Source organism: Protopterus annectens, chromosome 6.part0 (assembly GCF_019279795.1).
Source record: "Protopterus annectens isolate FY-2018-M chromosome 6.part0, PAN1.0, whole genome shotgun sequence".
NCBI classification, from domain to species: domain Eukaryota; kingdom Metazoa; phylum Chordata; order Ceratodontiformes; family Protopteridae; genus Protopterus; species Protopterus annectens.
Genome location: NC_056737.1, coordinates 1,329,043,576 through 1,329,067,797, shown reverse-complemented (window position 1 = coordinate 1,329,067,797; position 24,222 = coordinate 1,329,043,576).

Below are 24,222 nucleotides of genomic sequence, written 5' to 3'. Positions count from 1 at the left end.
AAAACAAGAAACCAATCTGGTGGTCGTCGCCCATAAAAAAGCTATACAACAGGAGGAAATGAACACATGATAGAGCAAACTTCACAAAAGGAAAGGCATCACTGATCATTATTAGGAAGATACAATGATCGCTCATAAAATAATCCAAGGTCAGCTTCTAAAGACAAATTGCCAAGGAATGTAAGAATAACAACCACAAATCCTTTGTTAGCTATACCAAACATTTAGGTGGCAACTTCCAAATATGCTGACAGCTACTGACAAATGGCAAGAAATGCACTGAACCAACTAACATTGGCCAAATCCTGGGGGACAGGTTCAGTGCAAACTCCACCGCCATCACCCCCAAAAGGGCCTGTGTCCATCCCAGAAGAATTCAGAGACCCAGACTTCATGGATATGCAGGTAAAGACAGCCCTCTCCAAAGCTAAGAACACAGCATCAATGGGACAGGATGGTGTTCCAGGCTGAGTCTTACACCAACCCCAAAAGGAACTACACCCTCACCTACATTCACTGTCCAGACTCAACCTTACCACAGGCTATGTACCCAAAGAATGGCATACACCAACAGTCATCCAGCTCCACAAAGGGGGTGCCACAACAGAACCTGGAAACCATTGCCCTATAGGTCTACTCAGCCTGGTCTGCAAAGCTATGGAGCAAATTATCATGGAACCCATAAACAGAGACATTGGGGACCTGCAGACACTGGACTCTACCCAACTTGGCTTTGTTAAAGGCAGATCCTGCCTCCTAAACCTAATTGACTCATTTGAAACAGTTACCAAGGACATAGATGGAGGTGAAAGTAGTCCACGCAGCCCACCTGGACCTCACTAAGGACTTGCAATGCCATTCCCCACTCTGTCATCATGGACAAGCTTACCAGCTTGAACATTAACAGCTATGTCACAGGATGGGTGGGCAACTGGCTCACAGATCAAACACACATGTTCAGAGTTGCGGGTGCCATGTCCGACTATAAACCAGTCACAAATGGCATCCTACAGGTCTTGGTCCTGGGACACCACCTGTTCAGTAGATACTGCTCAGAGGTACAGGCAAGCATGGGAGGAGTATGGCTGAACAGGTTTGCAGATGACTGCTAACTGTGGTCCATAATCGACTCTACGGCTGACACAGACATCCTCCAGAAGGGTCTTACAGAGACAGATACCTGGTGTTAAAACAATGCCCTCAAGCAGAATGCCAAAGAATGCATAGTCATCCCCTTTGGATAAAACAAAGTGCACACAAATTACCACATAGGTGGTAATCCAGTATGTACGGAGAAAGTAATTATGGCCCTGTGATGATCACATGGACAAAGTGTTTAAAAATTCCTTCTATGTAGCCCACCTAATGTCACCTAAAGTAACCCACTTTGTCTAGTCTGATGATGTCACCATCCTACAAATATACCTGTGGAAAGGAAAGCTCATAGTAATGTGTATAGTGTGTTGTGTAAATGCATACTCCTCTAGTATCACAAAGTAGTTAGGTAGGGGTTTGAATCCTGCACTTAAGTGTTTCTGTGTGATCTCCACTGAGAGGCGCAACCTTTTTGTAGACTACTAAAACACCTTAAAAGTGGTATACTCATCTTTGTCAAGTCTGATGATGTCACCATCCTACAAATATACCTGTGTAAAGAAAAACCTCCAGTAATGTGTATAGCGTGTTGTGTTAATGTGTACTCCTCCAGTATCATAAAGTAGTTAGGTAGGGGTTTCAGTTCTGCACTTGACAACTGTGTGTGTGTATGTGTGTGAACTCCTGAGAGAAGAGCAACCTATTTGGAGACTACTACACCTTAAAAGTGGTATACTTAACTTTGTCAAGTCTGATGATGTCACCATCCTACAAATATACTTGTGTAAAGGAAAACCTCCAGTAATGTGTATAGCGTGTTGTGTTAATGCGTACTCATACAGTAGTTAGGTAGGGGTTTGAATCCTGCATTTGACAACTGTGCATGTGTGTGAACGCCTGGGAGAAGAGTAACCTTTTTGGAGAGTAGTAAAACACCTTAAAAGTGGTATACTTATCTTTGTCAAGTCTGATGATGTCACCATCCTACAAATATACCTGTGGAAACTAAAACTTCCAGTAATGTGTATAGCACGTCGCGGTAATGTGTACTGCTCTGTTATCATACGGTAGTTAGGTAGGGGTTTAAATCCTGCACTTGGTGAGTGTGTGTGACACTGTTGGTCAATGTCTTGTGGGTTTTGCTTTTACTACTGTATGACATATCACTATGACAACAGTATGTGTATTGCACGTCAGGTGGCTGTGTGGCAAATACATATACGTACATGTGATCTCAATTATTTCATTGATGGGAACCCTGCTTTCTCCATGAACACATCTGCCATCTTTGCCAGTATGTACTGCCACTTTCCAGACCTTAGGTCACATCTATATGCTTGTGACAAGCCCAGCCACTGCAGTGATCCCTGGCTTGGTCATCCGTGTCACACACACTCATTACAGTTTCTATTGCATAGTGTGAGTGAGGGTTAATGGCTGAGGTATATTTCAGACCTTTTCAAATGCAGCAAAGTCTGTCAATGATGGCTATTCATTATAGATGTAAAACAACCTTTGTGGATATGCATGCAGACCACTTATTGCTTATGTGATCCATCAAGGGATTTCAAAATACCTTTGGAACTGTGATTACCAAAGAAGAGATGACGTAACACTTGGCTGCATGTACACATCGGTACCTGTTCAACATGTTAGTGGCTACTACCTATGTGGTACTGTGGGGATACTATGTTTTGTAAAGGTGGATGACTATACTTTAGTTGGCTTATAGCTTTACAGCATGGGTTTGACAACAGGTATCTGTCTGTATGATACCCTTGTGGAGGATGTGTGTGTGTCATCTGGAAAATGCATTATAGACCACAGTATGCATTTCCAGATGTGGACGTACATATCCCTACTGTGATTGCTTGTACCTAAGAGAGCTATATGCCAAACAGGAGTGGTCTCAGGAATGGGTGCAGATGAATACCACTGGTTACTGGCATAGTATAGTACCTGAAGGATCCAAATGTTACTATTTGTCCTACATCTGTGTGTCAGTTGCCAAGGCATCATCTAACAATTGTTTATAGTCAGGCTGTTGAGGTTATGTATGCTACCAGAATGCAAACAATGACAGATAGTAACAGTATCACCCACAGCACAGCATCAAACCATGTCATACACACATGTACTCAACTTCCACAATGTGTGTAGTACAATGCATACTGGCCACCGAAATGAACTATAGTGTGTTACTGTGTAATACAGGGCATGTCACACTGCCCATGTGTCCGTTATGCACGTACATGCAGACAGTGCACCTCCACCATGTTCACAAATGTACACCTGCAAATCTGTGCTACACACATCCCACACATACTGTCCACTCTCTAACACATGCTGCCAATATTACACACATCAGCCAAGTGGCACATGGGTGGATAATACACTATTTGAACTAACACTGGTGTAAACAATACTACATTGACAATCATAGCTTTAATGCATCATGCCTGCTCAGCTACACCTTCAAGGATATCATTACACTTTACTGCTGACAACATGCTAACATTGCTATACTGCTATAAAGTCACCCTGTGCATCAGCACCATGGTAGCCTGTTCCTGCATCAATGTTACAGATGACAGGAAGTGGCACAGGTTTCATCATATGCACAGGGTGTGTTGTTGGTTTTCCAGAGCCCTACATTGAGCCATACAATCAACATGTATGTGTGTGTGTGTGTGTGTGTGTGTGTGTGTGTGTGTGTGTGTGTGTGTGTGTGTGTGTGTGTGTGTGTGTGAGGGCCAAGAGTACTGCTATGGGCCAATGTTGATGTAATGTGTGCAGGTATGTGTTATCCCTAGGTGTCTGGTTTCTGTATGTGTGTGTCTGCATGCACACAGTTCCACCATGTGGCTGCCATATACGGGGATTTGTGGGACAGCCACAGACTGTACCTGCCAGGCTTTACAGATCACCATCTCTGGCCATTGATAAGGTACCTGTGCCTGGCAGGTGTGCTACTGACAGTATCAGGTACTAAGCCAGACTGGGTACTATCCTCAGAGGTGGACAGATGTACACTGGACCCAGGTCCCTGCTGGGAATGTCCAGAGCCACGTGCACGTGGTCTTCTAGGATGGTCTATGGACAGCCCACCCCAACATTGCTGGGGCTGGTACTGGCACTACGGGAGCGGCTGTGACTTGAGGGACATCCGCAGCGACTGCCAGCTGCTGATGTTGCTGGCATACATCCACATCGACGTCTCAGCCATCCTGCACTGTCCTGACACATGGACATGACATTGCGGAGGACATCTAATGTCTCATCCCAACGTCTATCAGGGACTTCAGTGCAATTATGGATGGCACCTGCTAGGTCACGGATACTGTCAATTACAGTGGTGTTATGTGCCCTCTGTGCCCTTAGTCCCTGTCTGGTGTACCGTTCCATACATGCCTGTGCCTCCATGACAGCTCGGAACATGTATGAGGTTGTAAGACCTGTGGCACATCTGCCAGGGGCATGATGAGCAGCAGTGCTCCGACAAGAACCCCTGGACATCTGCCTATGTGGTACCGCTCCAGACATCTCAGTATGGCTGCTGTGTCGGGATGCATGTGCCATAGATACCACACTGTCCTGGCCAATGCCGACTGTACACTGTCCCTCAGCTAAGGGCATTGGTGATGGATGTATTGGCAGTATGACTGTGTGCATGGATGTGGTGGACACTTGTGTACTGTCGATTGGTGGCCCAACGACAGACCCTGGCAAACATGCCTGTGCCTCAACACACCTATCCTCATTATCACTATTTGGCTCAGTGACATCGGGTTCCCTGCTGCAGTGAACCAGCCCAACCTCAGCACCTGTGAGAGGAAGACAGGAAACACACTTTACAACCTTTACATGATGTCGGAACACATGCACACATGCTCACATGCACACATGAACACATGCACACAAATACATTCCTCACTAAAGCAGACACACACACACACACACACACACACACACACACACACACACACACACACACACACACACACACACACACACCACCAGTGATCCAGAACATACTCAATAGCAGTTGATGGTGGAGCACAGTATCATAAGCCAAACAATTATTTCACACATGTCAGCATGCAGGACGTGTGTTGCTCCACAGCATGCAGTGCGAGTGTAGACAGCCCTTGCTAATAACAGTATACATGGCTTTGATGCATGTGTGTTGTTGTTCAGTGATTGGCCTCACCCTGGAATGCAATGTGTACATGGACACAACATTGCTGTGCAAGTATTAAAAGCTCTGCAATGTCCTGTGCACCATCACTCACAGGTATACATACCATGGCTGGATGAGTATCAGTGTGTCATATAGATATCCATTTCTGATTAGAGCATCTGTGTCTTTAGCAGATAATTGTGGACACAGGTTTAGCACATGCATGCTATGTATACACACAGTATGAGTGGTGCATGTATACCTGATGGAATACCATTGCTCAACATAGCCATTGTACAGTGGTTATGGTGAGTGTAGGACATATTGTGGACATGCCAGTGCCAGCCATGACATGGCATGCTACAAAACAACTGCAACATTAAACATCACACATACCCAATGTGTGTGACGTGACCTATACACTCAATGGCATTACAAGACGTATATGTAACACTTTGTACAAATGGTGATTGCTATGCATATTGTGTATAGCTGCATATGTTTAAACACACACAACATTGAGGTGCATAGCAATGAATGCTATGTGTAGTACTGTGGTTACTGTAACTGGGTAGGGTATAGTACCATGAGCCATCATCATGCAGCATCATGTGGTCACTCAAGGCTACTAATGTGTGCCAGACCGGCACCTAGCATGCTGTACCTGAACTGCAGTGCCATGGCTACAGTCACCATTTCACAGCCAGTTGTTACATGGGTTTGTAAGGTGCCCAATAAGGAGCATTGCCTAACATGAATGTGTTATGTGTTGAAGAGTGTCACATAGCCCCATGATAGGCCTCTACCCCTCAGGTATATTATGTGTGCTGTGTGGATGACATTTGGGATACTGGAGTGTGACCTTACAGCGGGTGTCTGAATATGCCATGTGTAGCATATTAACGTGTACTGCGTATGACAAAGTTGTGTATGTTGTGTGCATCTGTATCAACTCTGCCTATCCAATGTCCACTACAGTGTTGCCACAATTGTGTGGGATGTTATGTGTATTGCATGTGTTTCAGGCAGCTACTCATGTTACTGAGATGTCTCACAGCAAACATGCACAGCATGCATTATGCGTAGGTGTGTTACGTGTACATGGCCTACACCTCACCTAAGACATGCACATTTAATTTGCAATATTAAATGTAGAACACACTCACCAGCATGGGTCTGCTGCCTTGCTGTCACACCAGAGGGACCTACAAGGATATGAAACAGTATGTCAGTGGCAACAACTGTGGCATTGCTACTGTGGGTTTGCAATCTTACAGTAGTACAATGGCTGACAGCCACAGGCCTACAGATTATATTACAAATTATCAGTATTGCACAACACCAGACTCCACATTTTCTAACTACACAGTACACATCTCATATATGTATGATCTACCAATAGAGGTAACAGTAGTCTACAGATATGCCATGTTACCTGCACGCTCTGTGTCAACTCGCTAGGTGGCTCCAGCCTCCATGATGATACATGTTTGCTGTTGTTGTTGTTGTTGGCCAGGAGTCACCAGGCTCAGGAGCAGCGCCTCCACTCTGGTGAGGGGGGGTAGATGGCTGCCCCACCACCTGTGGCAAGCTGTTGTCTACATTCATCAGACGCACGCTGCCGGACATGTCTAAGTAAATCACTGCAGTGATGGCGTACCTGCTCATTGGTTCGGTTATGCATGCCTATGTCATTTACCCTATGGACAACATCTTGCCACAGTGCAGTCCGCTCATGCTGGTCCTGGCTGGTTCTTGAGAACAGCAGGGTGTAGTGCTGATCCAGACTGGTTGCTATCACTTCATCCTCTGCTTGGCTATAGGTAAGTTTGCGATGGTAAGTCATGACCCTGGAAAACAATGAAACAATATGTGGGAGCAAGTCATGTGGCACACTTATTCTAAAGTACAGATATCACTGAACTGACATATATAGAAACCTATTGGCTGTCAGAGGATACACACTTTCAATACCACATATCAGTGCTCAACCCACAACTGCCTGACAGCGCCTGGCATGCTCTATATATCAAACCATGTTCTGCACAGCAACAAAGAGAAACCAGTATGTAAGACTATACAACAGTACATGGCACACTGTATGCAACACAATGCACCACCTAGACACAGGAGGTATATATCAAGCTAATGCATAAAGAAATATGTCATCCATTATAATGATTGTAAAGTCCAGTTACAATATTACCAGTATACCACACTAGTTGTTGATGGCAAATCCCTGCCTAACATATGTGCACGTTCGTTAATATTGGTAGCATACTGCTGTACTAGACTATGCATGTTGCTAGATATGCACTTATATCCTGTGACACACATATGACCGAGGGCATGTTACAGGCATACCCACACACACATACATACAAGACACAAAGGTATGGCAACCCAGATGAGCTTTACCTGTGTATCATACAGTACTGTGTGTCAGTACTTACAAAACTTTATGCCTGCGGTATGTAATCTGTGAGGACTACAGGGAACACACAAAACAGTGGTTACAAGCAATGTGGACATACACCATACTGTGCTGTTTAGGCCTACAGCTTCAGGTAGTACTACAGTTCATAGGGGATTTGGATTCACCAGCAGTACCAATCAATAAGCATACATGTCCTGCTTTAGCCTACAATGGCACACCCCAGTCGACACCAAGGGACTAAGTCAGACTGTATGCAATACAGCTTTTTCTGCCTAGCAATAGCATACACATCTTTTGCTGGGATCAGAGTTAGGACACAAAATACCATGATAGAAACAGTTTCCCACTAAGCTATCACACATATACAGAACGTTGACACATTCACCAACAAATTCACAATCACACTCAGTCAACCTCACATAGCAATTATTGCAACAAGTACATGTGGGATAGTATCAGTTCATAGGTAGGTAATAGGCTATTGGCCCTAGGGCCTATAGAAGTCTAGCCATATGCTACCCTGGCCTTTGACACACATGTAATTTAATTTCACATGCCCCTGTCAAGCAGAGCCACAGAAATGTATTTCCTATCTCCCATCCAATCATCAGGATTATTCATGACGACTGCTAATGAGGAGTTTTGTTTGCTATTGATAGGTGGTTTGTTCCAGAGTATGGGATGTCTCTGAGATAGGAATCTATCCCTCCAGCATGTTCTGTTTATTGAGGTGACAAGGTTAGGTCCCTAGAGTGTGTAGCTCATAGGGATTGTGATCTGTTTATGTGGAGCATGTCCAACAGCTCTGGGTTTGACATAGCTTTGTATGTTAGGCAGAGGTCACCTCTAGGTAGGCGGCATGCGACACAGTCTAGCTGTGGTTTTGTGGGCCGGTCTGCATAGGGCATCTGTTTGAGGCTGGTATTACTCTTTGTGTGGTATGTCTGTGGCCTTTCCAGTTGCTGTAGATGTCTTATGAGGTACATACCAAATGGGGCATTGTACTCTATAATGGGTTTTATGAGTGAAGAGTAGAGGGGAACACTGACCTATATTTCCCTGGATGACACACCTTATGTGATGAGGTGTGCCACGTAGACAGATTACATGACTAGTGTGGCACTGTGATTATCACAGGGGTGACTACTGTCCACCTGTGTCCCATGGTCTCTTATCACACTTTCAGTGTTAGGTACACTACCACCTATGTGGTAGTTCATGGGTACAGAGTTTTTGCCAGAAGGGATGCCAATGCAGTTTCAACATTGAGCTTGAGTCCATGGCTGTGTCATCAGGCATCTGTCGCAGTAACTATGACCCTGTCTCTCTCTCTCTCTCTCTCTCTATATATATATATATATATATATATATATATATATATATATGTATATATATGTATATATACACATACATGTAAGCATACATTGGTGTACATATAGATATACATATGGGCACATATACAGTCCACCTTTCATGGTGGGAATATCAATTATGCGAAGGTTGTGAGGTATACAGTTATATAATTGCACAGTCTTGTGCAGAATGCATTGAAGGTGTTCTCAGCCCATGTAGCTTTAGCAGGCCTCACTGGCTGCAACACTGCAAACCTGAAAAATCATACCCACATCATTTAACCACCACATGTCATATACCAGCACTGTATGCTGTCTTGTTTGCCACACACTACAACCTACATAGAAATATGCACATAACAACCTTCAATAACATATATATGTCCACCCTTCACAAACAGTTGCAGTATGTCCCTTGCTCTATGCACATGTACAGATGCTAATATATCTGACACAGAAAGATCTCTCCGTATGTGTGTGCCATACACACACAAGGTCCACACTGTTGTAAGTCTATGGACCTCACGGCTGACCTGTTGGGCCTTGCTGCAACATGAACAGGTGTCACATGTGAGCATACAGTAATATTAGAGAGTGTATATATAGCTGCAAATGCTAGATTAGCATACTAGCCTGGTACAGCAGTTGCCAATGCTAAGCTACACGTTAATATGACTATCATGCATTTGTTACTCTGTCACATCCATGTTTATATAGTTGTATGTGCTACTCCCCCAAACAGCCATTGTAAACACTACTGTACAGAACACAGATAACATGGATCAGATGTTTGACATTTAATGCTGAGCTGCATATGTCACAGTTATATCCCACTGCACAGAGCTACACACTGATTTGTCCATGGCAGTAGTTATGCAGGGCATCTGTGCATAGATATGTACTGCTGCCACATATGGATGATTCAAAGTATGTAGAGAACTCTTCAAAAACATCCACAATATGCCAGTAAATACATATCTGTTGCATACCTTTCCTTTGTATGTGTTTGTAAATTTCAGTTCCATGTGTCTTTTTTTTTGTTTTGGTTTAAATATATATATATAGATATATATATATATATATTTTTTTTTTTTGGTTTAATTATATATATATATATATTTTTTTTTTGTTTATTTTTTTTTTTCTGTTGCTGTTAATGTGGATCGGTGTCTGTCTGTCTGTCTGTCTCCATCCCTGTCTCTCTCTCTCTCTCTCTCTCTCCGTACCAGCAATGGAATGATTGCATGTCTGGACAGCAAGTACAGCCTGCTTTTACAGGTATCTACACATGTGCATGTGATGGCCTCTGCACGAATTGGTGGCCACCATTTGGTAAGTGCATGCAGCCTGCTGTGTGGTGATTGCAGTACTCACTGTCATAGCAACCCAATGCTATAAATTGCTAAGTCAGGTAGGCATAGCCCTTTCAGTTTTCCAAAGTGGGGCCCATGCTTGTCTGCTGTGGACACCATTGTGTAAGTCAGAAGGTTGGTATACTTCTTATATCTGAAGCTAGGGGTGAAGCCAGTGATTTGAATGTTGTACTCAGACCTGAATGTTGCCACTTCCAGTACACAGTTGTCAGTGTAGAATTGTACTCACCCCTACAAATGCTAACACAAGATACGTGGGAGTATGTAGTTTTTTTTCTACTTTTACAATTAGCTGCCATACATAAGTAGTTATTGAGATTTATTCATTTGGCACATGTACTGTTTGTGAACTGCTATACTGTGAATATTAATGTACTCACTTCTGCACAGTTTCTGCTTTTTTATTGTTGACATTAGCACAGGATGCTAAAGAAAATTAGACAATTCCAGTACTGATTATGCCTACCTACATCCTTGGTGGACCCTGAACACACAGGTATTTCGTACATTTGGGTGGGGATTGTCCTGCTACGATACTGTGTGGGGGTTGTAAAGTGCTGCTGTAACATTATTTACTGCTAGAATGGCTGGTTCTGTTATCACAGTCGTGTAATGAAATTCCACAACTGCTGGTAAAGTTTCACAGAACAGGTTTTGTGTTATGGCATTCCTATCGTTCCTTTACATTCAGTCATTCTGATGCATGACATATCTATTTCAGAAGCAACCTGCTGTATATCTGTTGTGGCTTAGTGGTACTTCATGCAGTCTAGTGTGTCCAGGGTTCGGGACTGACAGAGGTGTTTTATTTTGCTGCCGAGCAGAACAAGGGCCCTCACATGCAGGATGACTAAAGCACTTTTAAGCAGTTGTAAGCAAGTTTGCTTGGGTTTACACGAAGCTTAGCAATACTTAGCTAAGCGCACACAAGAGCACACTCGAGCAAACTCGCTAACTACTGCTTAAAACTGCTTACTCCCGCTAACCCCCGCGCTCAGTTCTTTGAAAGAAAAGAAAATGGGGAGATAGGAAACTGGAGAAAAAGGGGCACAAAGAGGGAAAGACAGTAGGGAAAACAGCTCGTGATGTGCAGGATGGGTGTAGGGAAGGTCTATAGCTGCCCATTTCTTTAACAGCAACAGCTGTGCATATGCTAGAAATTTGGAGGGAAATATGAAACCTTCCACCCCTGAGAGAGGGGTGAGGACAACAAAGTATGTTGTACTGCCAATTAAATATCAGTTTATGTGTCCAGTGGACATGTCTGCAAAATGGGCAGCTATGTATGGGGCGTAATTTTTTTTTGGAAGCAGATTGCCCTTTTTTTTTTTTTTTTTTTTTTCAGGTGAGAGTGGAATGTGTGGTAGGGGAAGTGGGTATATATAGGGAGGTAGGTTGGGGAGGTAAACAGACAAGACAAACAAGATGCATACAGGGGCGGAATATGACACATGGTGGGTGAACACCATTGACGGGGAAGGATGTTTGGAAGTCGCAAGCCCATGAGCCCACAGATGGCAACAGTGGAACTGAGATCCCCATCCATGGGCAGTCACCACTGCACCTTCACAGCCCAGAGGGTGGCTGTGCTGGGGGCTGCGTTGGAGGGGCAGGCTCACCCGTGAGTCATGCCACACGTGCCTCAAGCTGGCGTAGAGGATTAGCAACTGAACACTCAATCTCCCTACGCACCACAGCCCGGACCATTCGGAGGGTGATAGGTGGCCCTCATCCAGCCACTCTTGCACGGGGGGGAGAGCCCCATCCCCTGCAGTGCTTCCACCCAAAGGTGGCACAGGACCAATGGAGGAGGAAGAGGTCCCGGGCTGGGCACCAGACCTGCTGGTGCCAGGTGCCATCGCCAGCTGAGGTGGGATAGGTGGGTCCGCTGGGACCGGCCTTCCCATACATTCTAGGTTTAGGAGGATTTAATGACAATATGGGTTGTTAACAGCCAACAGAATTCCAAATTAGTTGTAACAGCATGAAGTAGTATTCTCATTAACCCAACACACTAGAGTTCCAACAGTTGAACAGCAAGCATAACACATGCATGGAACAACAGTGGACATTCCAACAGCATGCAGGATTGATTGGTGGCAAAAGGCCACCAAGATTGTGGTATTTGAACAGGGCACATGCATCAAAGTAAATGCAGATATTTTTGAACCAATAGGACATATGTCCCAACAAATGTTTTGAGATTAGACATACCCATTGACGTGTGGAATTGAATTGTTTATGCACATACAGTAGGGTGTAAAAAGATACCACCATTAACAACTTATATGTACTTATAGTTTACACTACATTCCTGTTGACTGCAGGTATATATCCCCTACATGTATTATTACACCTGGCAATGTCCGTTAAATTGTGAAATGGGTTTTTCTAGTTCTTTATATACCTGACCTGTATCTGACATACAGACTGTCCAGGATGCAGATGTTACTGCTACGTATTTATATATTTTATTTATATTTATATATCTACATATCTGGATGTGTTCAGGTGACATTATCAATTATATTTTAACAGCCCCCTACATTTCTAGCAGCACACTGACATTTCTGGGGAACACAATAACATGCTACTCATGTGCCAGATTAACCTATACATGCCGGCCATTAACCAACTGTTGAGGACTGTATATATGCTTAACAGCTACTGGCACTCCCTTCTTCCACTTTATATGGGCCTACCCAAGTGTGGGTTGACAGCGCGTAATAGAACAGTAATATTTCTATAATGCAAGAGTACAACAACATATCGAAGAAAGTGACACGGACACCCTCCAGGAATTATACCTTTATTAATTACATTGCGCACCTTTATAGAGGCTCTTTCATTTATTTGATATTACAGTGCATGCAGAAGACTTATTCAAGAGGTATTATACCTTTACTAATGGGTTACAACTCTCTTTTTCATGCTCTCTCACTTATTTTATATAACAATACATGCAGAATAATTACTAACCTGGCTGGTGGTGCAGCCTTAGCAGCCTATCTGCATAGGCTTGCTGATTCGCAGCACGGACACCTGCAGCTGTGAGGTAAATGAAGTGATATTGAGACATATACCTATCCATAATATAGACTACAATAGCAATTCTTACATACTTCATATCATGGCTACCTACTCAGTAGTCGGGCATTTTCCATCCCACAGGCTTTCTGTATCCACTGGTTCAGTTGGTCCTGCTTCCGTCTCTTCAGGTCTGAGTAGTGGTTTCTGACCTGCTCACCAGTCTGAGGGACACCTGTGGCACTGGTGAGATCATGTGCTAGATGGTTCCAGGCTTCCACTTTGTATTCAATGCCCTGGAACTGGCCCTGCAGGAGTCTGTCATCATGATTATGGACGAGAAGCCAAACCATCACTTTTGACTCCTCAATGCCCCACCGTTGCGCTTGAAAGCAAGAGCCGTCTCCAACACCAGTCATGCTGCCTGCAGATGGGAGCTACAACCAGTTATGGCAAGTATTCCCACCTATGGGGCTTAAATATGCCTCATTTCTCGCACTTATTTGTGATTGGACGGTTTTGAAAATCTCAGCTGAAAGCACACCTGCTTAGTACTGCGTAAACTTTCATTAATATGTATGTGTGTGTTGAAAGTGCATGCATATCAAAAGCTGTCATGGCTTAGTGGTTCAGTACTGTGATTATGGTGTACAGTATCCTGGGTTCGAGGCCTGTCATTGCTTTTTATTTTACTAGTGGCCAGACCGGCTAGGAGGTGTGGCTTTGTTTAGCCAGCTTTGCTCAACTTTGCCCAACGTTGCTCTACGTTGCTCTACATTGCCCGACGTTGCCCAACATTGCACTAGTTAGCACGGTGTGCAGCTACGCGCAAACATGTTTTGTTTGCGCTAGTTGGTACGATGCGCAGCTCCACGCAAAACCATTGCACTAGTTAAAGCAGTGCTAAGCTATGAGTAATTATACTTAAATGTTCTTAATACTGGTAAGCTTTGCTTAGCAGTGCTTCACATTGCTTAAGATAACGTTACTTATGCATTCATCAGTATGCATAACCATTTCGCCTTCTGATTATATATATATATATATATATAAAATATCGTTCACTACTACATAGGCCATTTCAATGCTTTCTACTAATATTTAAAAGATAAATGTCAGGAATTGTTTTTCTATGCATATTTCCTACAGAAAATAGAAAGGGGAGTGGTGGGACTCGAACTGGGAATGCCTCCTCTTTGTGCGAAGGCTCTACCACTACGCTATTGCTATTTGGCTTAATTTGCATATAAGTTTCTTATTATCCTCTTCGATCTCTAAACTGCTAACTGTAGCTAAGCAATGGGCAAACCCGCACAAACACGGGCAGCTATATCGGGAATAATAAAAAAACAAGGAAAATTTTACATTTTAGAATTGTACAGGGATTTAGAATGTGGGGGAGTGTAGTGTTGGGTATGTACACATTTGAGTGGACTCGCTCATTTCAGTTGACATTTGCAGATTAAGGGACTTGCAGGGGTGTAGATTTTTGGTCTGCTCGGCAGTCCGACACATCCCCTGCACTCGTGCACGCTCCATGTTAGCCTTAGAGTTGAGTCAGCGCGCCCTCATGTATATGCATGGCATGCTGAAGTCTTCCTCTTAGGCTGCAGTTTCCGTGTAAGACTTATTTAGTCTTACATGGAGGATTAGTGAATCCCGGCCAATGTTTTTGCAGGAAGGCAAGCTCCTCTACACCCCCCACACACACCCTTTGCTAATTATATGTACTAACTTTGACATTGCACAACAACAGGATAAGGGCAAGTTCCCTTACCCTACTGCACCACAATCTCTTCAGTCTTATGTAGTAGTGGTGTTATGGAAAACATTTTTTTCTAAGATAAAGTGTAGAGTTAAGGTTAGGGATAGGGCAGAGTTAGGTTTAGCATGATGGAAAATATGGAATCCTTTTTTTATTTGTTTCTTTTTTGGTAAGGTTAGTTTTCAGAATAGAGGCAATTGTGATGCAATGTTTGTGCATTTTGTTGATTAGCCATAAACCCAGGTTAAAAAAAAAAATATATATATATATATATATATATATATAATATATATATATATATATATATATATATAAATATATATATATATATATATATATATATATATATATATATATATATATATATATGTGTGTATCTATGAGAATTATATATCTGCAAGTCACATGACCAACAATTCAGGTTAACTGCAAGATTAGCTTCATATTTTTTCAAATGTCTGGACTGACTACTTGTGCAGGAATGTTTTTACATACTTAGGATGATAGTCCTTTTGTGATGATTATGCAACTGCGGAATTTGAATATTTAAGTAAGGGGATGTGGAACAAAGCCCCCACTTAAAGCTATTTGTTTTGGTTTTACGCCTGCACACGTGTTTTTAATGATCACTACTGCAACTATGTTTCACTTGCTGTTCTCATCATGTCTTATTTGAGGTTCATTTTTGCAGGTATTTGGCCTTTGAGGCAATTACATGAGCAAGTCTGTTTTTTTTCATTTGTGATCATGTTTATGTGTGGTTGGTTTGAGTGGATGATTATTACATAGTCAATGTTTTTTTTTTTAACTATTTGATGGATGATGATTGTAAGATTCAATATTTGCTTATGTAATGCTTAGTTTCTGACACCAGGAAACTTTATTAAAGAATTACTTCAAAGGAAGGATCACAAAACATATAATACCTAGTAGGTTTAACTCCTTTAAATATACACACACACCATTTCTTTAGAAGAAAGACTATCCCTTGCTGCAGTGTTATAAGCACAGATTCAAAAATACTGCGGTGCAACTATGATAAATGTCCCACATGCAATAACATTCCATAACAAAACCAATTCACTTGTTTTGTTTTTTTCAAACACATGCAAATATTTCAAACATTTTTTCACTGTATACACTATGCCCAGAATCATTACATGGTAATTTTTCAAGGAGGTCAATGCATAAAACGTCACACAGCTGATTAGATGTGTTAGGCACTGATTAGTGTTGGCATTCCGGGAAAAGGACCCCATAAGTAAAGAGAACCATTGCAATAATGGGATAAATAATGTGCATCTCCTATGTGATGGATATACCAAGCAATGTGTGCTGGTATAGCTGAGTAATGCATGCTCAGAGGTATAATGTCATGCCACATAACTCCATATAGTGCCTATCTGACACAAGAATGGAAGCATAGCAGCCAAGCATCATATAAAGGGGGAAAGTGGAAAAACAGAAATACAGAAAATGTGAGAACTACATGCAGAGTGAAACACACACAGCACCACAAGAAATGAAAAATGTGGTCAGGAAAGGAATTTTTATTTAACTGGGAAACAGCCCATTTTTAAGTGATACAAAAGGAAGTTAGATGGGGAAGATGGTGAAGGATGGCAGTGGATGGTATAGATGGTGAAGGGAAGGTAGCCAGGCAGACAGACAAACAGAGAACACAAAGACAGATAGGTGTGGTATAAACACAAAAGATGGGGATGATAGTCGATGGATGTATACATTCAGATGGTGGGCAAATGGTGATCAAGAGGGTTTGACAATGAACAAGAAAGGGACATTGTGACACAAAGAAGGAAAGCATCTGGATGGGGACAAGGTGGAGTCCTGGCATAGTTAGATGTTAGGCCAGCCCAGGCATCATTCATTTGGATGGCTTATGTTATTGGCAGGTTGATCACTGGTGACCCAATGGGCAGCAACTGACAATCATGCAACTCTACTTCTCATGCCAGAAGGTACTTCTCATTGTCTAGGTAGACATCCCACTCTCGGCACACCTCATCAGCCTCCAGTTTCCACAGTTGACACAGAGAGGTCAGTGGGAACTCTGGTCCTCTTTCAGGGGACAATCCTTTTCCCTTTCTTTTGAGAAGCAGAAACAAGGAGTATTAGTGACCCTTCCAGATCCCATCAACAGGGGAACTGTCATATTACTGAGATGCAGACTTGGGGGATGTTGACAACCCAGTACCAGAGGCAATAGCTGACACAGAACAAAGAACCCATGGCTTCACTTCCTCCTCCTCTGCAACTGGAACCATAGAAGGGTAAAACATTGGGAAAACTGCATGGTAAAACACAATCAATAGTGTTATACAGTCAACCAGCAAATATGTCTGACACACCCCACTGTCCAAGACAGATGCTTCTACCTTTGAAACTCTACCACATTCAGTTGCTTATCCTCTTCTGCTGGAAAACAAAGTATGCACTCTTATATGTACAATACTTAGATATTTGAAGACAATATTACTGAAAAAAATCACTTGCAGTACATTTTAACCTCTCTTTCTCTCTCCTAAACCTCTGCCTCACTGTAGAAGCAGGTCTCGGTGATGTCACTTTAGGTTACTGTACTTATGTCAACACCACTGTCTAGTATGGGTGATGCCAGTGGTATCACTCACCATTTCAGCCAGCTCATGCCAGGCATCCACTTTATGCAACAGATGATCATAATGGTTCAGCAAGAACATCCTGAAGTTCTATGCAGGAATAACAGAAAACTCCTGCTCTGCCTGATATGCCAAGCAGAAGTCTTGCATTCCCTACTTCCTGATGCAGCCACAGCTACTCAGTCAGGTCCACTCAAGGAGAAAAATGATATACTTATTCATGTGAATGCGCATTTGTGAATTACATGTGACAATGTAGAGCTGCACATTGACAATAAGGCATGGCAGATGAGCAGCACCACCTCTCTATGACATGATCATACCATGGTGCTCTGGGCATGCACATGCTATATGCACAAGTATGCAGATCACATGCTCCGTGTTCACCGTGATGCACTAACTGTGGCTGAGAACCCATACTAACACTACATAACTGGGGGGGGGAGCCTGTGCATAGCCCTAACTGCAGCAGATAGCCAACTGCATAAAGGGGTGGAGTCTGTGGCCATAGTTAGATGCATCTCACATATACAGTAAAATATTAGTTAACCAGAACTCAGGCAACTGGAACTCAAGCAACCAGAAAATAAATAGAAGAAAGACAGTACAATTTTTATGTGCTGCATTTTCTGTCCCTTGCCCCCCACCCCGCAGAAAAATACCTTGCGTTTTTAGAGTTGTAGAGTTTTAAAAAGGAAAATAGGAATAAATTCTCCTTCTCTCCAGCCTAAGAACAAGTCAAACCAAACAGTATAAGGTACAGTATTAGTCAGGCCTATTTTTAATAGTAACTCTCAAGCAACCAGAAACTAGTTATCCAGCATCTACTAATCCCCATGGGTGCCAGTTAACTGAGAGTTATACACACACACACACACACACACACACACACACACACACACACACACACATGCACGTACACAATCAAACACACACACACTGAGCAAAGGTGCCACAAACAAGCAAGCAAGCATTATCAGGACCAGATTTAGTAGAAACTGATGCAGGATGTGCAATTCACGAGTGGTCATAATAGGTCTTTGCAACAGGTTTGTAACAAAGCGTTACCCATATGATACGCTGTGCAAAGGAAATGGATAAGACACTGTCAGAGAGAGGCCCACCACAAGGGTGGACCACCAAAGATAAAGCTGTTCACTGAGATTGAGAAGATTTTGGTTATCCCAGCAGGAGAGCGACCCCTCATACCTGGGGCTAGCTTGGATGTGGGATCTGGGCTGGCACCAACCACCTGTGTGTCAGTGTATCAGTTTGTGAAACAATAGGTTAGTCATGTCCATTACAGTACAGTATATCACTCTCCACTGCATGTTTAAAGGGAAGAACTAATTAAAGGCCCACTTGTACATCTGTTCTTCTAGGAAATTCTGGTCAACAACTGCAGCAACCTACAGGACAAAGCATGTCCATACCTCTCAACCTCTTACTGCATGAAATCTGGACAAATCCAAAAATAATAGAGACAGAAAGGGGCAAAAATAGGGACAAATTTTAAGTATTGCTCTTATAAACTTACAAAATTTCTAGAATAATACGTTTTGCATTACCATTCATTTCCTGAAGGATACAAAGTCTAAAACTCAAATGTCTGTCACTGTTTAGTGAAGTCAGTCTTCAATGATTTTTTGAAAACCATAAATTTTATGAGGAACAATCCAAAAATATGAGGCAAAAATCTGGACATTTAAGAGGTATGGGTATGTCTGTCAATGTACTGCTATAATTGTATTTCAACGTATAGTAACAATACATGCCAGAGTAGATGACAGAGGCATATGTGTGTGGGCTGACAATAGCTTTTATAGGTTTCACTGCTGAGGCTACTGGTAATAAATGCAGCCTCCTTGAGACATGCCAATATAAAGTTTGCCTCCAAAAGCCACACAGTCTATGGCAGTGTCAGGGCCTGGATACAAGAAAGTCAGCCACAGACCATTCCAAGTCAAGTTACACAGACCATTGATGGGAAAGCCTCACTGTCACCTGTGGCACACAGCTTGCCACTCTCCACTGTGGGCATTGTCCAGGTCTCAGACAGTGATGTTCCTCCTGCTCAACAGCTATGACATCTCATCAGTCTGGACTTTCATAGTCCCATAATTCCACGCCTTTCCTGTCATTTGTGGGGAGACAGCCTGTTGTCTCTTGTCATAGGTATTTATCACATAATGGGCAATGGCATTCATCAAGATTAAAACATGCAATGCTCCATCATTTTGCATGCACAAGATCCCATAGTTGTACCATTTCCCTGCCACTGACTTTATTACGTCTCAACACTTCAAGCCAGCATACATGCCACAGGTCAAGTTGTGGCATTTCAGCCCTACTACTGGAAGATGAGGTCACTAACTTCCAACAACTTCAAAGAGTACTTGGCTGACATGTTCACTTCCCATGACCCTACAACACATTATTGCATTGCAGTCATCTAGCATTGTGTCTTCCCACCTGTGCAAGTAATGATGATTGTGTCCTACCCATCATCTAACCTGTGTGAGTAGGGTGATGTCTGATGCACAGTCTGGCCATTCTATACACTGACCTGCATTGCCGGAGTATGACAACACATGCCTCACTTAGCTTGTTTTGTCTGTGTCATGAATGTTATTAATGGATCAGACACTATCTCTTTTCCAGTGCTGCAATATATTGCACCAACCTCTGCCTCAGCTGTGGTTTTCCTTCTGCAAATTCCTGCTGTATATTTCTCCCCTAACTCTGTGTTCTGCCCTCCTGCTGCTATAACTGGTATGGAAGGCTGTGACACGTTGTTCACCTGTGCTGCAGCTATTTGTACAATGGATCTAGGACTATTAAATGAAAGTCTGAATCCACATTCACCGAACACACTTTAACTAAAGTGTTTTTACCGAGAAAGTACTTTCGTTAAAGCGCGTTAAAGAAAACATTAAAAAACAATAAAAAAGTATTTATGCAGGGGGGCAAGCCCCCCTGCACTCCCCCACCCCCACCCCCCCCCACCCCCCACACCCTCCCTACTTTAATATTCTCACTCCGCACCGTAGTACAACTTCCACAACAGGTATACTTACACAAAAGTGCTTCTTCGGTGAAAAGCACTTTCGCGTAAGTATGCCCGGCCATTTCACATACGGTGAAACGGCCGTTCGAGCATTAGTCCTAGACCCCTTGCACAATGCCATGCTGTAAGAATGGAACACACAGCAAAGATCTTGCTGCATATATTTGAACTGTGTTGCAATGCCCCCCCCCTGCAGTATCTGCACATCAGAAGCATTCCTTCAGTATTCCAAATACATAATATATGGGTTGCTTAATAAAGTCATCACCCGGAGTTTTGTGGCATATCAAGGATCATCTGCAGTACATAACACACAACATATTATATGTGCCTTGATCCCTGCCTGTTGATGCACTACAGACACTCTCAAACTGTTAGAACCTTGCCAGCAATATGTGTATGGCTCTCCATCACCATCACCATCATCATCTTCAACCATCTTTTTACCATTTTTCTTCATGAGGTCAGGGCTTTGGGTCAGCTGTCTGAAGAGAGGTACTCTTTTAATTTAGTACCTCTCTTCAACCATCATGTCTGACTGTTTCAGATCTTCTCACATGCAATTCATTCATGACTTGGATGGATGTCTTTGTTTCCACTTACCTTCTTTTTGTCTCTCCTGAAACTTCTTAACCAAATTATCTTCTCCTTTCCTGCACATGAGATCAAACCATTGTAATCTGTTCTCCTTGATCTCTGCAATCGGGGCTACTTTAGCTTCTGTTCTGATGTCCTTTGTGCCTGCCCCACAACATACATTCAATGACCCATAATGGGCACTTCATCTCAATCACCTCAAGTTTCCTCTGCTGCTCTGCCTTCACTGCCAGGTTTATGTATCCTGTAGAAATGCTGAACCTTCCGCTGTTTTGGACACCATGCATTTCAGTTTCTTTAGCATGCTTCATTCACATGCTACTGGAAACACTCTGTGCTAGCAGGCTGCAGCATCTCTGGTTATGAACCTTCCGCTGTTTTGGACACCATGCATTTCAGTTTCTTTAGCATGCTTCATTCACATGCTACTGGAAACACTCTGTGCTAGCAGGCTGCAGCATCTCTGGTTATAGCTTTGACCTCCTCTTGCAGATTTCCCGTCTCCTCAACCACTTCACCCAGATACTTGAAGCTGTCAGCCTGTTCCAGTATCTCCCCTTCTTTCTCGTTTTCAGCTTCGTGTAGCTCTACAGGCCTCAGGGAAATGGGCTACATCATAAACAGCTCCAATGTTTTTGGTTCCCTTCTTCACTTACTTGGGGAGCCAAATAAGGTCCTTCATATGTTTTCACATTATAATGAAGAAATGTCTTGGAGTTTGAGACTGATGCCTGCAAAAAGTCTCAAAATCTAAGATGGGTAAGACTACATATACCTTTGAATCCACAGTACTGTGGTAGGAGTGCCACACATCCCCTTCATTTCTTATTGTGGGTGACACATTTCAAATGGGTCCCTTACAATGTCCCTGACCAGGCAGAAATGGTCCACAGTCTCTTGGTCTTAACACTGATGCCATGTCAGGTGCTGTGTGTACCACATCTGGTGGTGCAGAAGGCCTGACATGTTACACTGCAGGCAGTAGCTCTGAAACTAACTCCCATCACATACTGCTGCTACTTCTAGGATCACTCCTACTATATACCACAAATTATGATATTTAACTAGATATGAGACACCACGCATTATGCCCATTTTATAATCTTCTAACCAGTCCACCGTTTTGGGTTCCATCATTTGCGTAAACCACATGGCTGATCTGCATGTTGTTCCTCATTTCCATATTTTATTTATTTAAATTTATTTAACATTTGTTAATCGGGAAAGTCCGACTTGGAACAAAGCCAATTTTCAGTGGAGGCCCGGGGAGAAACACTTTAGATGCATGTGTTTGTAACATGGGAGGAAACCAGAGCACCTGGATGAAACCTACATAAACGCAGGAAGGACTTGCAGACTCCACACAGAAGGCACTCCAGCCAAAAATCGAACCAAAGAACTTTTTGCTGAGAGGTGACAATGCTAACGCTGCACCACTGAGCCGTCCCACCTTCTTGTAGCTCTCCAGGCCTCAGGGAAATGGGCTACGTAATATCATTAGCATGCAATCCATATTGAGCTATTCTGACCACGGCGCAGCTGCTTCATTTTACTAATCACCCACAATCTTTGCATTGCTGCCATGTGCACTAATTTGTTCTGCACAATGTGCTGTCTCTGAATTCTAGCCTAAATCTGGATGTTTATCTGTCTCAGAGACCTAAAATTAATTGTAAATCCCAGTTTTATTAGTGCTATCACTTTTTCTGACAATGTCACCTGCAGCAGCTTTAATATTAAGTGAATATTTAGTTTTGTCAGGGTTGATATCAGGCACATCTGTAGATTCTAGTAAACTCAAAACTATTCCTATAAACATTTTCATTCTGACAAGACAATTTACCTTCTCACATTCTAGATTAGAAGACAATTGCTTCTTGTATCGACTTATCATAGCTTGTCTTGACTAGAAATTAGCAAAGTAAATCCTGGATCTGATGGTTTTAATAAATGTTTAGTGTTCACTATGTACTTGCATACCAGGAACCCCTAGGGGCTAGGACTTCAGAAATTCCATAGAAATAAACTGATTGCTATATCTGTTTTGTTTATTTAAACGATGGCTGACTCTTATCAAATTTTCATTTTGTCTCTTTGCCTTTTTTGAAGAATAGAGACATTATTTGCTGATTTGTTGAAATATAATGTTTGTTTACCTTGTATTTCCTATTATTTGATAACAGTGGCAGTGGTAACAGTGCAACAGGTAGCACACTTGCCTTTGGTGCTGGAAGACCAGAAGGCTGTGGGTTCTGTTTCCACTCCAGATAACTGGATTGCTGACACTGCAGTGCAGCATTAGGGTGGTGCTGCACTCCTGAGTGTGTCATCCTTCAGATGAGACATTAAACCAATGTTCCACCTGGTGGTAGCTTAAGTGGATGTAGAAAATCCCATGGCACCTATCAAAAAGAATGGGGCATGTTCTGATCCCCTGGCTAAATTTCTCCATTAGCAGAAATACCACCTTGTGTTTTCCATGAAAAGAAGCCATGAGCCTAACTTGGAATAACCCGATCAACAAAAAAGAAAGAAAAAAATGAGTTGTCTGCTTTGAAAACAAGGTAAGTAATTTTGACTTTAGGCACCCATTCATTAACAACTGTACAGGATGTAGACCCAGTAGCTGGTAATACTGTATTTCTGTATTCAAGAATAAACATAAAACAATCACATGATTCAGAATATTC